The sequence below is a fragment of the Hylobates moloch genome, unplaced genomic scaffold, assembly GCF_009828535.3.
Source record: "Hylobates moloch isolate HMO894 unplaced genomic scaffold, HMol_V3 SCAFFOLD_20, whole genome shotgun sequence".
Classification (NCBI taxonomy): domain Eukaryota; kingdom Metazoa; phylum Chordata; class Mammalia; order Primates; family Hylobatidae; genus Hylobates; species Hylobates moloch.
Window position 1 is genome coordinate 2,370,062 of NW_026652295.1, and position 15,872 is coordinate 2,385,933.

The following is a 15,872-nucleotide window of genomic DNA, read 5'->3' on the forward strand; positions in this document are numbered from 1 at the left end:
GTGAGAGATAAATTCCATGATAATTTAGGGGCCACCACATCAATAAAAGTTATAAGATCCAGCAGTCTGGGGATGCCAGGACATCCCTCCAAAGTTAAAGACACATTATTGCTTCTTACACCTCCCACCACGAAGGAGGCATAGCTCCTGAGAAGCCATGGAGACAGCATCCTTCATACCTAGCCATATAGTATTACGGTATTTCCTAGGACTGCCGTAACCAATCGCCACAAACAAGGTGGCTTAAAGCAACAGACACCTGCTCTCCCGTGGTTGTGGAGGCCAGAAGTCTACAATCAAGGTGTTGGCAAGGCCATGGTCTCTCCAAATGCTCTAGGGAAGCATGCTTCCGTTCAGCTTCTAGAGGCTCCTGGCATTTCTTGGTTTGTAGAAGGAGCACTCCAATCTCTGCCCCCATCTTCATGTGACCTTTTCCTGTGTATTTCTGTATGTTTCAGATCTCCCTTTCCTTTTTCTTACAAGGGCATTTGTCACTATATTAGGACCCACCCTACATCCAGAATGATCTTATCTCAAGATTCATAATTTAATGACATCTGTCTTTACAGATTTTAGGATCACTTTCACAGGTACTAGAGGTTAGGACTTGGATACCTCTTTTGCATGGAGGGGACAGTTTAATCCATTATACCAAGAAAAGCAAAGGAATGTCAGCTTTGAGTGGGGTGAGACCAAGGTGTGGAACAAGGAAGTGTCACTTAGCCATACAACCTTGCAGACTCTGTGGTATGGGGGTATCTGTGGGGAAAGATGCTACATAGAATATATGACAAGCCCCAACAGGAGAATTCCAACATAGTCCCAAGGTCTTTAGACCAGGGCCATGCCACCCGAAGAGGAGAATTATACACGTCATGGAAAACAACTCCCAGTAAGCCAGTAGACCCTGGTAGAGTGTCAAAGTTGTGTCACCAAGTGACCCTAAAGCCAGAACTGCCCATCATAGCTAAGTTCTATCAGACCCCCCAGGTCGTAAGGTCGGATGGGCCCAGCCAAGTCATCCATCATAACATGAGAGTGTGCAAGGCTGGAGGCATGGGGGAGCCACTTGGGCAGGTGCCCAGACCCCAGGCCGCCCACTGGGTGGCAGCAGTACCTTCCCTCAAGCACCTCTAGACCCTTATGGGGAGGGGGCCTCCCTGGCCAGCTAGGGAAGGAGGAGCAATGCTGAGATATGATCACACGGTGCGTGACTGCGAGCCAGAAATGAACTCCAGCTGCTCTGCAGGGCTCTACAGCCCCTCTCAGGGCTGGCATCGAGAGACGGTGCCACTAGGTGAGCCACCAAGGCCAGCAAAGGTGCCCGGCGAGCATGGGGAATCCTGGAATGGGGAACACCTGTTGTTGCTTTCCCACTCTTTGCAGTGGCCGGGGCTGTGGTTTGTCCTCTTACACGTTTCCCCCCAGGAAATCAAGCCCACCAGGCTCATGGCAATGCTGCCCTCAGATGTCTGGGAAGAAGTAAGGCCCAGCCATGCAAGCTGGCCCTTGGCTGATGACATTCAGGGCTGGTGGTTCTTTGTTGTGGAAGGCCAGCTGTGCGTTGGAGGGTGCTCAGCAGCCTCTCGGGCTTCTACCCACTGGAAGCCCTCCCCAAGACATGACAACCCAAAATGCCCACAGACATTGCCAAATGTCCCCAGGAAGCAGAATCACCCCGGCCGAGAACCACTGCACCAGGCTGGAGGACTGCCTTGCCGGGGAGCGCGCCTCCTTCCTGGCAACCTGCCTCTAGTCACTGAGCCCCAGCCACCCCAAGGGCCCTGCCAGCCTGCGTGGGGGCCCAGGCACTCTTTGTGTGACTGCACCACCCAACCTGTCCCTTGGCCAATGCTTGAGGACTCCGTGAGAATCCCCATACACAAACCCCCGTGTCAGAGTCAGCCTCCTGAGAACTCTGGAAGCGTTGCTCATCTTCTCCTCTTCCAGAGTCGGCCTTAACTGAAGTAACCAACTTTGTCCTTGCTCATCTTCATGAGTTTATTCAGTAACAACATTTAACAATTACTGTGTGTTTGCTGTCCACACGGTGCTGAGCCCGGGACACAACAAAGACAAGACGGACTTAGGTCCAGGGCCAGCTGCTTGATTTGCAGGGCCCTTTTAAAAAATTGCTAAGAATTTCAAGACAGGCCAGGCATGGTGGCTCATGCCTGTAATCCCAGCACTTTGGAAGGCTGAGGCAGGTGGATCACCTGAGGTCAGGAGTTTGAGACCAGCCTGGTCAATATGTGAAACCCCATCCTACTAAAAATACAAAAATCAGCCAGGTGTGGTGGCAGATGCCTGTAATCTCAGCTACTTGGAAGGCTGAGACAGGAGAATAGCTTGAACCTGGGAGGCAGAGGCTGCAGTGAGCCAAGATCGCGCCACTGCACTCCAGCCTGGGCGACAGAGCGACACTCCGTCTCAAAAAAAAAAAAAAAAAAAAAAATTCAAGGCCTCAACCGTCTTCTCAGAAGGGACAGTGTGGGTCCCTTTTCAGAAGGGACCCTGTGCGACTGCACAGATTCTTTGCCCATGATGCCAGCCTGCATAGGTCATGTTATCATGAGACAAGTATTAAACCATTAATTACATACACAACTGTTTTATTGCAACTGTGAGAAGTGTTATGTTGGAGAGATGCAGGCTCCGTGCAAGCCAGTAAGAGAGTTCCACCCTTATGGATGGGAGGGATTGTGGGAGAGAGAGGGATTAGGGGCCATGGAGACCACAGCCCCTCACCCCAATTCCTCATCACCTGACCTGCCTGCCTGACAATTGGCAAGCAGTGTTTTTTTATTTGAGACCACTCAGTCTCTCCAGTCAAAGAAAATGGACCACAGACCTATGGCTTCCTCTAGATGTTATACCGCACTTCCTCCACGTAGAAACAGCTCCGGGGGAAAAAAATCATTAAAAGAAAAAAAATGCTGTTAAAATAAAGTGAAAGGAAATATAAGGAGGTCCTTTACTGCTTTAAGAAAATAAAGCCAGATCCAAAATATTCTGAGACACACATTAGAGAATTAGAGGGGATGAAAAAGTCCACACGAGGGCCAGTTATACGTCAGGTTTGGAAACGGATTTAATTCTACACTTACACCGAGGAGACCACAGTTCTATTCTCAGCACTCTCTCCTAATTCTGAGAAAGTCACTTCACCTTTCTGTTCTTTGTCTGAATATGAACAAAAAAAAGTGGGTCTGTCATTTTGGATTTCATGAGCATTATAATATTAGGAGGATTCTTTGAGGACACTTTGAACTAACTTTTGTGGAAGCACAAACACTATTTATTCAAAGAGAAGGCAACCTAAGTTTAGTGTCCACTGCCCAGCCACACACAGCCACAGGGTGTGTGTGTGTGTGTGTGTGTGTGTGTGTTGGGGGTCACTGGACCTTCCTCAGTGCCCATGTGCTGCCTTTGGGCAGGGCCTATCTGAATCAGGTGCTGGGGAGAGGTGGCTTTTGGTGGCCTCTGTGTCTGAAGGCCTCACACATGGGTAGGATTGGTCCTGACATTTATTTTTGTTTTCTCTGAAGTGGAAATATTTTAAGCCATTCTTTTGTCCTGGTGATCATTTTTACTTGTCTTACAGACCTGGGCAGCCACACAGGCACACAGCAGCAATGGTGGCATGGGCGACATGACCACAACAGGACTGGCACTGTGTGTGGCTGACCGCAGGGCCCCCTGCAGGTGGGTCTGCCCCTCACTGCTCCTGCCCTGTGTCCAACGCCAGCACTATTCAACCTCCCCATGCTCATCGTCACACTCATCTCTTCTGTGTGTGGTGCATGAGGCAACAAAGTCATGGCAGATTGGGGAGAACTATGAAAAGGAAGGTTCTTTGACGGTTCAGTGACACAAAATAACTTTGCAGGGTTGAGGGGAGCACAGTTCCATGTTAGTCAGAAAGGGTGGGAATAAGCTTCTGGGAGACTGAACTCACTAATATAATAAGCAAAAGTGTGTGCACATACATGGGTGGGTGTATGGGTTTCTTCTGAGGAGAGAGTCTTTAATATTTACCAAATTTTAGCCCAGAAATGCCCAAACGCTTCTTCTGCAACATCTCTATTGAGTGGTCTTGCAAACAAGAAATAATTACCTCTTGTGGGGCCTCCTACGTTAGTCAGGGTGTTCTGGAGAAACAGAACTGATCGGATTGCTTGCTCTCTCTCTCTCTCTCTCTGTCTAATCTATCTATCCATTGAGAAAGAAATTTTATTTTAAGGAATTGGCTCACACAGTTGTGGGGCCTTGCAAGTCTGAAATTTGTTGGGCAGGCAAGCAGGCCGGCAATTCAGTTAGGAGATTGATGTTGCAGCAGTCAGACTGAATTCCTTCTTCCAGAAACCTCAGCCTTTCCTCAGAAGTCCTTCAGCTGATTGGATAAGGCCCACCCACATCATGGAGGGTCATCTGCTTTACTCAGAGTCTACTGATTCAAATGTTAATCACGTCTAACAAATGCCTTCACAGCAACATTTAGACTGGTATTGACCAAACAACTGGGTACCACGGCCTGGCTGAGTTGACACATGTAATTCACCACTGTACTACCCTACCTTGGGAAAGCTCTGGATGTCCTTAACTGCAATGAATAATTCCTATTATGATACCACCAGTTGATAGTTGGAAATCCTCTTTAATTAGCTCATGGTTCTCATGCTTACCCAAGGTCATGGCGTCGTTCCTCATATGGCCACATGCCAGCAAAGTCAGCAGTCACTTCTGGTGAATGATTTGATGAGCACGAAAAGGCAACATCCACCCCCACCCCCCCCAAAAGTATTTCTCCTTTTCTCTTCCAGAAAACTTAACATACTACATCACTCACTTTGGGGGTTAAATTGTGAACCACAGAAGTCTAAGCTGGTGGACATTGCTCTGGCAACATGAGGGAGTAGGTGAAGCTGATTTTTCAGAGCTAGTGGTAGTCATTGGTGATGTTGTTCTCACTTCCAGTGCAGAGCAGGTTTGTGCCTCACCCTCTGTGAGTTAACTATGGCCACAGGCCTGCTTTGGCAATGGAGGTGAGGATGTGGTGTGTGTTGCTTCTGGGCAGAAGCTGTGAGTGTCAGGCCACTATTCTTTACATCCTGTCCATGGCCCATGATAACTGTAGGAACCTTGTCTGTAGGGACCCTGGGAGACTTTGATGAGCTCAGCCTGTCTGTAATCCAGATAAGACATGGAGCGTGAGTGAGAAATTGTGCTTGTTACTGCAGCATACCCTGGGCCATCCTGGCTACACCAAGCTGTGTGTGACTTTCACAGCATACACCTCGCCATCTTTGTTGTGAGCAATCGAGACACAGGGCTGAGCTACTAGAACCCTCCAGCTCCTTAGGTTTCTCAACACCACAGGGTTGCATCTCACTGAGGCCTGGAGAGATGTCTCACCTTCTTCCCTCGTTCTTCTTCATGTTAGCCGTGACCTCTATTGCTTTGGTCTGAAGGTTTGAGTCCCCCTGGATTCACCTGTTGAAATCCTAGCCTTGGAGGTGATAGTCTTAGAAGGTGGGGCCTTTGGGAGGTGATTAGAGAGGAGCCCTCATGATGGAATTAGTGCCCTTACCAAGAGAACCCAGAGAGCTCTTTATCTCTCCTTCTGCTTTTGAGGATACAACAAGAAGATGCCATCTGCAAACTAGAAAGAGGGCCCTCACCAGGTACAGGATCTGTCAGCACCTCGATCTTGGACTTCCCAGCTTCTAGCACTGTGAGAAATAAATTCCTGTTGTCTACAAGCCACTCATTCTATGGTAATTTGTTACAGCAGCCTGAACAGACTGAGACGTCTATGAACACAGAGGCAGAAATAAGCCTTCACATTTTGAAAATTATCTTATGAAAAATAATTATGTATAACTCTGTGGTAATAAAATGGGAAATTGAAATGCAATTGAATTGAGAAGAAAGAAATATAGAAAATTAGAACAGACCAATACCATGGAAGAAATTGAGAAAAGATGTCAAATAAATTGCTTCAAAAAGTTCTATAAACCACTTTTTTTATAGGCAAGTTCTTTTGAGCTTTTAGGGAATAATAATAATGAATAATTTTAAAACAAATAGAAATAGGAAAGTCACATCAGGTAATTTTACTGACAAAAGGAGCAAAAAAGAAATCTATAAGTAAATCTCAACTTTGAATATCAACGCATAAACTCACGTTTAAGTAGGGTTTATTCTAGAAATTAAGGCTAATTAATAGTAGCAAATCAATCTGTGTCTTTGATCAAAGCAGATGAACACAGGATGCTCCCATTAAGGGTCTTAGCAGATAGACTATAGGCATTTGGTGAAACTCAACACCCATCTAGAATGAAAACTTTCAGAAAGCCAAAACTGGATACTTCTTTAATATGATAAAGAATATTTCAAACCAACGGCCAACATCATACTTGATGGTGTCAGTTAGAGACAATTCTATCAAAGTTAAGAAGAGGAGGCTCATGATGACCATTCCTATTTACTGTTGTCAAAAAGCAACAGAGTGAAGACAGAGGAGTAAATATTGGTGAAGTGACAGGAAATTATCCTCAGGGATAAGGAAATTCAGAGCTATTCACAGATACTAACAAATGAGTTGAACATTGCCTAAAATATTTTAGAACAATTAGCTCTTGTAATGAGGCATCCAGCTGTAGCAGAGAGTTATCAAAAACAAATATGCTGAAAATGTTAAACAGAACTGCAAAAATGTTCACAATAGCTTTAAAAATATGAAATGTCTACAAATTAAACTTATTTTAAGAGGAAATGTAGAAGGTATTTATTTAGAAAAAAGCCTTAAAAACTTTATTTTATTTTATTTTATGAGACTGAATCTCACTTTGTCACCCAGGCTGGAGTGTAGCGGTGTGATCTCAGCTCACTTCAACCTCCACCTCCCAGGTTCAAGTGATTCTCCTGCCTCAGCCTCCTGAGTAGCTGGGATTACAGGCATCCACCACCATGCCCAGGCAATTGTATTTTTAGTAGAGACAGAGTTTCAAGATGTTGGTCAGGCTGGTCTCGAACTCCTGACCTCAAGTGATCTGCCCACCTTGGCCTCCCAAAGTGCTGAGATTACAGGCCTGAGCCACTGTGCCTGGCCAAGAACTTTATTAAGATGAAAAAAAAAAGCCATAAAATGGAAAGGCAGATCATATTGCTGAGTGAGAAGATATAGTACATCCATGTAAATTATCCTCAAATGAACGTAAAGTGTTAATGCAATCTCAATTACAACCCCAATATTTCCTTTAACTTTAAAAAGTGATTATAAATTTAAACTTGAGGAATAATTTGGGAGGAGTAACTAAGAAAAATTAATAATAATACCTGAAAATGATGAGTGTATTTTTATTATTACATATTAATGCGTATTTTGCTACATAGTTAAAACAGGTTTCTGTTAATGTAAAAAGAGACAGACCAGATTTAGAAAGATCACTCAAAAATCCAGAAACAGGCACAAGTGCATATCATTATTTAATATACGATAACTTTGGCGCTTTGGATAAACAAGGAAAGGAAAGATTATTAAATGTACCAGGAAACCTACTTACCTATCTGGGAAAAATTAAGCTTTTTACCTTACTCCAAATATCAAAATAAATTCCAGATGGATTAAAGAGATAAAGTGTTAAAAAAGAGACCTTACAAGTAGTAGAAGAAATTTAGCTAAATATTTATATAATTTGGGCGTTTGAAAGGCCCTTTCTAAAAACAACATTGAAGTCAGGGATTGTAAACTAAATTACCAGCATCTCTGACTGCATGTGATAAATTCCATAAATCTCCTGAGGAAAATGAAATGTCACTTCACAAAGCAGAAAAATACCTGCCATATGTACTCCAGATACAGGACCAGCGTCCTTAAATATAAAGAGCTATTGCAAGCAGTATGTAAAGGACAGATTCTTTGGCCAACAATTCACTTCCTGAAGTTCATCCCAAGGAAATAAGACTGGAGGTGGTCATCACAGAGCTTGCCCTTTTAAACTCCCTGTAGAGTTGGTCAGAGAATCCACCTTTCTCAGGAAAGAGCTTCAGCAAGACCAGAGTGAGGGGGAGTCAGGGGTGCTGATGATGGTCTACTGGAAAGGATCTTTTGGGGGCAACATTGTACACCTCCAGTTGCTGGAGAAAGGGGGCACTGGGGAACTAAAAGAAGGCATCAGGTAAATGGGGTGTCATGCTTGCAGGGATGTCAGAAGCTAAGGACAAAGACTCCCATTTTGGGGGCCCAATAAAAAATGGCAACACTCAGCCAGAGTGGCATAAAAGGCTGCAAAGAATCCTTGAAACAATCTTATGACTTATGAGCAGTTACTGTCACCTCTTTTGTTTTTGTTTTTATTTATTTATTTATTTTTGAGACGGAGTCTCACTCTGTTGCCCAGGCTAGAGTGCAGTGGCATGATCTCGGCTCACTGCAACCTCTGCCTCCCGGGTTTCAGCGATTCTCCCACCTCAGCCTCCTGAGTAGCTGGGATTACAGACATGCACCACCACGCTCGGCTAATTTTTTGTATTTTTAGTAGCGATGGGGTTTCACTATGCTGGCCAGGCTGGTCTCGAACTCCTGACCTCAAATAATCCACCCATCTTGGCCTCCCGAAGTGCTGGGATTACAGGCGTGAGCAACCATGCCCAGCCAGTGTCACCTCTTTTTAAAACTCAGGAAAATGAAGCTGAGAAAGATGTTACCCACACCTCCATTCTCGAAAAGGAGGAAACGGATCGAGCCCACCCTGTCCTCCAATTCGTCACTCTTCATCTTTGTTCTTTCTTGGGCGCCTTAACAAATGTTCCTGCTGCTGCTTTTTTCATAGGCCCCCGGTAGGAGGAGGTATTTTTGTGGGGAACATCCGTGTAAACTGCCTATAAACCAAGCTTGGTCAGGGGCAGACTTTCTGAGGGGAGCGGTTCGCAGTGTCACGGGCCTCTGGACTGCGTCCCCTGTTTCCATTAACGTCCCCAAGAAGTCTAGAAGGTTCGAAAGAAGAGCTCTGTATGTTCAAGGTCGGATTTCATGTTGCTGTTTCGTAGCTAAATTACAGACCCTGCCACTTAGTTGTGAACAGAGGCCAGTAATCAGTGATTTAGGGGGGCACAGAGGGCTCCAAAATTCTTAAAAACTCAGGGTTTTTTTGTTTGTTTTTACGCGCGGTGAAAAGTCAGGCCTTGAGAACCTTGAGCGCCTCCACAGAGGCTTTTGTGAACGAACATTTCTCAGAAATGAGTTACCAGGTCTGAGCCTGGATACTCGGTTATTGAAAAAGTTTTCAAGAAATCTTCTTGTGGGCCGGGTGCGATGGCTCACGCCTGTAATCCCAGCACTTTGGGAGGCCAAGGCAGACAGATCACGAGGTCAGAAGTTCGAGACCAGCCTGATCCACATGGTGAAACCCTGTCTCTACTGAAAATACAAAAATTAGCCGGACGTGGTAGCATGTGCCTGTAATCCCAGCTACTCAGGAGGCTGAGGCAGGAGAATTGCTTGAACCCGGGAGAGGTTGCAGTGAGCAGAGATCACGCCACTGCACTCCAGCCTGGGCGACAGAGTGAGAGACTCTGTCTCAAAAAAAAAAAAAAATCTTTTTGTGCAGGCTTGCGAAGATCCCAAATGTGGAGGCTGTGTTTTGCTGTGTTTTGCCTCCTTAGCCCCTTTTTCCTCCCAGACTTTCTCATCCAGCCTGTCCAGGTGCACGACTCACTGTTAAATCACAGTGCACGTGGACAGTCTGGACTCCTCCTTCTAGTCCAGGGATCACCAAACTTTTTCCATCAAGGGTTAGTGAATACTGCAAGCTCTGTGGAGCCAGATGGTCTCTCCCACACTGTTCACCTCTGCCATTTGAAAGTAGCCATAGACTATCCACAAACTAATGAGCACGTCTGTGTTCCAATAAAACTTTATTTACAAAAACAGGTTGTGGGCTAGATTTGGCCCAGGGCCATAGTTTGCTGATCCCTGTTCTGATCAAAACTCCTGAGCTTCATGTCTTGTTTTCCATATATTCCATCTTCTTTTCTTGCTTCTTCCACGTTTTGTTTAACATCTAAAAGGTAACCAGCCCACTGACAACCTACAATGAGAAAGTTGGGTTTTGAACATTTTGGTACCTGGTATAGCTCAATGTGCCCCCTCCTCAGTGTTCCTGTTCCCAAGATGGATTCTTAAGATTGCTTCTTTAAATGTTTCCTTTTCATTTCCCAGTCTGGTATGAAATGACTGGTGCTGCTAAGCCAGGGCTCTGAAACTCATAGTCCTTATTTTGCAAGCCACTCTACCCTGAGTTGAATTCTCTTTGCAGCCAAATATTAAGAGCATTTACATCCATGGCTTTCAACTACTATTTGCATTACTTACACCTGCATGCAGAGGAAACCATTCTCATCTCCGCCATCTCCCAAAGCCTCTGACCACTGATGCTTATACATACTGCAGCAGCCCTCCGTTAAAATTTAACCTTTACGGTATTGGGTTGAAAATGGCTCCTTTTATTGAAATCCCACTAAGGACAGAATACCTTGCAAGTTGCCTTGTCCTTAACATATCACATAATCTCATCCCAACAACTCTGGTATCCCATTTTCAGAGGAGACAGTAGCCTCGGAGGAGTTTACTACATTGCTCAGGGTATGTGTAGCTAGGATTGAACCCTGGTACAGTGTGGATATTTGTCTCCAGCCAGATGTCGTATTGCATTGTAATCTCCAGTGCTGGAGGTGAGGCCTGGTGGGAGGAGGTGTTTGGGTCACGGGGGTGGGTCTGTCATGGCTTGATGCTGTTGTAGTGATAGTGAGTGAGTTCTCGCAAGATCTGGCCATTTAAAAGTGTGTGGCTCCTCCTCCCAACCCCTCTCTCGCTCCTGCTCTGGCCACGTGACGTACCTGCTTCCCTCTGCCCTCTGCAATGAGTAAAAGCTTCCTGAGGCCTCCCCAGAAGCAGATGCCAGAGCTATGCTTCCTGTACAGCCTGCAGAACCGTGAGCCAATTAAACGGGCCTGTCTTCATAGCAATGGAAGAATGAGCGAATAGAAATTCTAAGTTTGCCTGATTCCCAACTCATGACTTTAATCATTCTGTCATCATTATTATTAATTTACCCACGGATTTTTACACTCATCCAGTAAATATTGATGGAGTTCTTCCTACCTCCCTGGCGCTAAGCCAGGCACTGGGAATGCAGCAGTGAACAAGGGAACACAGACCCGTCCTCTAGGAGCTCTCGGATGTTTACGAATAAACACCACAATAATGGTGTAATTACAATTGTGGCACTTGCCATGAAGGGAATTCCAGGGAGCCACGTGGGCATGTGGCAGGGGTCCCAAGTGCATCCAGTTAGCTCCCACCAGCGTGATAAATTTATTCAAGGACACAGATTGGGCTGGACACGGTGACACATGCCTGTAATCCCAGCACTTTGGGAGGCCGAGGCGGGCGAATCACGAGGTCAGGAGATCGAGACCATCCTGGCTAACACAGTGAAACCCCGTCTCCACTAAAAATACAAAAAATTAGCCAGGCGTGGTGGCGGGCACCTGTAGTCCCAGCTACTCTGGAGGCTGAGGCAGGAGAATGGCGTGAACCCAGGAGGCGGAGCTTGCAGTGAGACGAGATCGCGCCACTGCACTCCAGCCTGGGCTACAGAGTGAGATTCCGTCTCAAAAAAAAAAAAAAAAGGACACAGATTGCCCTCATATCACCTGCTGTTTTATGTAGCTGGCCCAATTGGGACCAATACTTCTGATTTCTCCATCTTGACTCTCTGGAAGAAAGTCCCTTCCCATAGCCAGCCACTGCCATGCATGTGGAGTGAGGGCAGAGGCCCATGTGGTCTGTGTGCACCGTGGTGTTCTCTGCATCAACATGGACAGAACGGGTGGGAAAGTAAGAAAAAGAATGCAACGTACACCATAATGCCATTTATGTTAATTAAAGCACCTGCACATACAAAACAGCCCAATATGTTATATAAAAAAATCCATGATTATTTGGTTATTTGAGGACTTGTATAAAACACCTTACACTGGGTCTGGGGGTGGAAGCAGGGGATAGCCAGGAAATCAGGGGTAAAAGGGAAAAAAAAATACAGCAGGAGAGGAGCCTTGAACAGATTATACTGATAAATGCAATTGATTAAATCTGGCTGTGAGGTCCCCAAAGTAAACAGAAGCAAGAAATCATTTGGCAAAGCAAATAGCCTCTTGTACCGAACAGAGGGTGATCTTTAAATGCTGGCCCTAAGCTTAAGGCAGAGAAGTTTCATGATGGGAAACCAGGTCAGGAAAGATAGAAGCAGAATGGAGGAGAAAAGAAAGAAAGAAGGAGAAGAAGAAAGAAAGAAGGAAGGAAGGAAGGAGAGAGGGAAGGAGAGGCAAAGAGAAAGAGAGAGACACAAAGAGAAGAGAGAAGAAAGGAAGAAAGAAAGAAAGAAAGAAAGAAAGAAAGAAAGAAAGAAAGAAAGAAAGAAAAGGAAAAGAAAAGAAAAGAAAATACAGAGAGAGGCAGAGAAGCAGTAGGAGGGAGGGAGGGAAGGAGGAAGGAAGGAACGAAGGAAGGAAGGAAGGAAAGGAGGGAGGGAGGGAGGGAAGGAAGGAAGATGACCAACCTAAATGAACTCTGGGAACAATGGTGAATGTTTATGTTTATATAGACATGTTACTTTAAGATGGTGGACTCCTTACAGACAAAGGCCATATTTTCATCGCTTCCTATAAAACCTCTCTACAATACCCAACAAAGTGAGAGGTCCTTGGTGTTCCCGCAGCATTTAAGAGACAGCAACAGTAATGTCCATGTGAGATCCTCGCACTGGTGTTTGGTTTCTGAAGTGCATCCTGCGTTGTGAAATTGTAGCTGCTATTCAGTGTTGATAACCTCAGTTCACTGTGGATCCCATCCGACAATGCGTGAAGTCTAGAAAAGCCAACTGTGACCCCACAGAGGGGGAAGCATCTAGTCTCTGCTTCCTGAACAGGCTGTTCCAAAAACGGGGCTGTCGTTTCAGTTACTTGGAGTAAAAAGCCACTGCACTTGTGTGCAGACCCCATATCCATCTTTCCACATTCCCCACCTCCCATCCTACCCAAGGTCATGAATACCAAACTTGGAAAGGAAAAGAATGAAGGACGTCTCCCCCAGCAATTAAGGGCCAAGAAAATTAAGTCCTTTTTCTTGCCTCCAAATAAAATCTTGGACGTGATGGCAGTTGCATTTAGCGGGATCCCAAATGCTGCTTTTATCTGCCAGCATTCCATTTGGGGAGCTGATTTGTAGGTTAAAAATATGCAGTGTATGAAAGAGAGACTCATTTATTTCTTTCCTCTCTTGACTGACCTTGGGCCTTGATTTATCTCGAAACCAAGAGAATTTTCCTCTTGGTAAAGGAGGACTAATTCTTTCAGTAAGTCCTTGATAGCTTCTGCCATCAAAAACAAACCATAAGCTAAATGTACAGAAATGCCCTGCATTTAAGAAAGATGACATGGGGAGTAGTAAAAGCAGGAGGAAGAGAAGTGTGAGAAGAAAAAGAAGCATGGAAAATCAGGGGGACAGTCATGTTGAACAAATCATGCACATTTCAAGATTTTTTAAAAAGCAATGCGTTCGGGGATGGATAGCTGTCACCCTTGCCACCTTGGAGGAAAGTTTGGCTGCCTAACTGGCTATTGTCAAGCAGGCCGGGGTGGTGGCCTCGGCGGGCTGGCTGACCTTCCCCTGACTCCAAGAGGAAAGAAATAGTGAGGCTCTGTGTCCTGCGAGTCGGGCCTTCCTGTGACCTGAGTGCAACATCTCAGCTCCTCTCCGACAACCCTCCAGCAAAGCTTGCTGGAGCTCTTGGTTTATTTTTTCAGGTGAGTGAACGCCGTATCAAATACTGGTTTCTCAGTTGCTTTTAATTAGGCTTCTGGGTTCCACTCTTTCATCTCGCCTGAAATCTGCATCACTTTTCTCCAGCTATTTCAGGTTCTAAAGCCATGGGTTTGCTTTCATTCAGCTAATTGAAGGCACACAGGAAAGGAGAAGGGGGATAATCCCAATCATTGGACATTTTTTAGGGTTGTGATAAACCACACATTTTTTAGCAACAGAAAACCACTTTCAAAACATTAACTCTGCGGCCTCTCTTCAGGGGCTGGAGGGCCGACCCCCTGAGGCTTCAAGGTTAATGTCATGTGGGATTCTCTGAGACTCCTGGATGCAGGTAGAGACCAGGAGGGCAGGTGAGATGCTGTGATGTGACCCAACAGGCCCCATAACTTTCCCTTTCTGGTGTCGAGCTACTGGGAACATCGCTATTAAACTGTGTATCTGCAAAGCTCTGGGGAGGAGGCCCGGCCACACACAGCATCGGAGAACAGAGCTGATGCTGATGTCCCATGAAGTGTTAGCCAGCAGCCAGGTGCTTGCTTAATCCCAGAAAGGGCAGTATATACCTTTCAGTAAAATTTTATTAAATCCCAATAGAAAATCTTTTTTTGTGGAGCAAAAACTCTTGAAAACTATATTCATGAGGTATGTATAATTCGTTGGTTTTACCAAGGCTTTTTAGTAAACAAGCTTTAGATCTTGCCAGAGTATTCAAAATAGGTTTATGTAGAGCAAATATTTAAATTTATCTGTTATTCTATTTTTATAATTGATGAATAGGATTATAGGCATTTAATAAAACTTCTATAAAATAGAGCAGGGTGGGGGTAAATCCTACTTATTTGCTATCAAAAGAATCAAAATGACATTTATATTTATATCTCAATGTATGGTTCTTCAATTCATTTCAGGAGATGAAACAGTATATGTTACCAATGGCTTTTAATTATAAAAACAAAGTATTTAAATGGATCCAACATAGTCAGTTGACAATAAATCTAAATTCCATGTTATAGTGGACTTTGTAAGGCAACAAATGGGAAAAGTATTGGTAATTCATACACAGTCAAAGAACACCTGATACCTAAATAGCTCCCACAGTCAGTTAAGAAAAGACCAACTATCCAGTAGCAAATTGGGAAAATGACACTTTCCAGACAAGATCACAGAAGCTTAGATAGGTGAGAAGATACTCAGCCTCACTCATGATAATTAAAATGCAAATTAAACTATACTGAGATTTCATTTTCCAACTCCCAGGTTGTTTAAAAAAAAAAACAAACAAACCTAACAGGTTAATAGGCTGGTGGCAATAAAGTAGAGGAAAGACATTTATTAAGAGTTGAAGGGCCCAGCACTTTGGGAGGCCAAGGCAGGCTGATCATGAGGTCAAGAGATCGAGACCATTCTATCTAACATGGTGAAACCCCATCTCTACTAAAAATACAAAAATTAGCTGGGCATGGTGGTGCACACCTGTAGTCCCAGCTACTTGGGAAGCTAAGACAGGAGAATCGCTTGAACCTGGGAGGTGGAGGTTGCAGTGAGCCGAGATCATGCCACTGCACTCCAGCTGGCAACAGAATGAAACTCCATCTCAAAAAAAAAAAAAAAAAAAGCTGATGGGAATATATATTGGTTTCAATTTCAATGAGAATTTGGCAATACCTACTAAAATTATAAATGCAAATGCCCTTTGGCCCAAACTTCTTTTTCTAAAAATTTATTCTACAGATACATTCACCTAGAGGAAAAGTTCCTCTATGTCCCCCCTTTCCATACTGTGCTCTTTGGAAGGAAGTCATTATCTGCAGCCCACACTTACGAGGTGGGGAGTTAGTTAATACTCCCCATCCTTGAGGGAAGAGTATCTACAGAAATTATTTGAAATTTTCTGCACAGAACATTTGTCTCTTTTCTTCAATTCATTTATTTTTTCAATCATTTGTTGATATCAGTATGAGTTCGTGGTTATTTATTTTAT